Below are 1,398 nucleotides of genomic sequence, written 5' to 3'. Positions count from 1 at the left end.
GCTGTAACACTGCCCCTTCCTTAGTATTGTTCGTCCCGAACAATAGCTACTTACATTAAACCAATAGATAATTAACAATAACTTAATTAAATGTACAGAATTTACATACACAAAATTAAAATTCAATAAAGTCTCTTAATTTTACGGGACGTATCTTCTTCCATACTGGTCTCCGTCTCGTTGGCTTCTACTTTATATGGGGCTCATCTGCTCCATCAAGAAATGTCCTATTATCAGTAACAGTCACATCAGTGGTAGTAACTTCATCAAGGGCTTCACAGTTTCCCTTTTCAAAACCAGGTAGAATTTCTTCTTCGACAGTGGCTTTTTCAGGTGACACATCTTCAGCAGCATCATGTGTTCCATTGTTCATTTCATTCCAAGTGAAATGTCCTGGACTGTGATAATTTTCATAAGGTCTTGTACTTGACCTATATCAAGCTGTGCCAGCCACGTTTGCCATAGCCACATTACTTTCATTACTGTTTAGTTGTTATGCCAACAGAGCCTCTGGTCCAGCATGAAAGAAATCGGAAATGAGAATGCAAACTGTCGTTCCTACACATGTAATTAAAACAGGCCAGCAACTGCGTGGATGTTAACTTCGTTCTTCTGACCATGAAAATTCATTAACACTAAGATATTGTTTCCATTAATTAAGGTACAAGTCTAACATAGCTAAAGACAAAAATGAAGCAATACTGCATGGGTATTACTTTTTGCCTATAGCTATATTCTCACAGTTCTGCACTTTTATGCATTTCAACTGTACCTTGTACCGAAATGATGTTGGGAAAATCCTCAATAAAACTGCATGCTTCTCAAAGTACTGCAATTGCAGAATTAAAAATATTCAGCCATAACCTTTTAGAACATCGAGAGCACCAAGTTTATATTTGGTGTGACTTAAGCTTGCTTGTTTGCGAATTTCATTTCTTACTGATAATTTCACCTACTCACAAATATTTTAGTTTGATAAGGTGAAAGCAGTGCATGACTGGCCAACACCAGACAATGTGGGAGAGCCAAGAAGTTTCTTGGGACTCTGTACTTACTACCGCAAGTTTGTGAAGGACTTTGCAACTATAGCTGCTCCACTACATAATTTGATTAAAAAAGGCCAAAAGTTTGAATGGACAGTTTCTTGCCAGCATGCTTTCAAGACATTGAAAGAAAATTTGGCCTCAGCTCCACCTTTAAAGCTTCCAGATCCCTCACTGCCATACATACTAGATTGTAATGCTAGTAATGTCGGAATTGTAGGAGTGCTGTCTCAGAAAGTGGGCAAAAACGAACACGTGGTGGCCTACTTCAGTAGGGTCCTGAACAGATCGAGAGGAACTACTGTGTAACATGGAGGGAACTCCTTGCTATAGTAAAGAGTCTGACATATTTTCA

This window comes from Limulus polyphemus, unplaced genomic scaffold (genome assembly GCF_000517525.1).
Source record: "Limulus polyphemus unplaced genomic scaffold, Limulus_polyphemus-2.1.2 Scaffold1329, whole genome shotgun sequence".
NCBI classification, from domain to species: domain Eukaryota; kingdom Metazoa; phylum Arthropoda; class Merostomata; order Xiphosura; family Limulidae; genus Limulus; species Limulus polyphemus.
The sequence above is the reverse complement of the archived record's forward strand: the minus strand, read 5'-3'. Positions refer to the sequence as shown.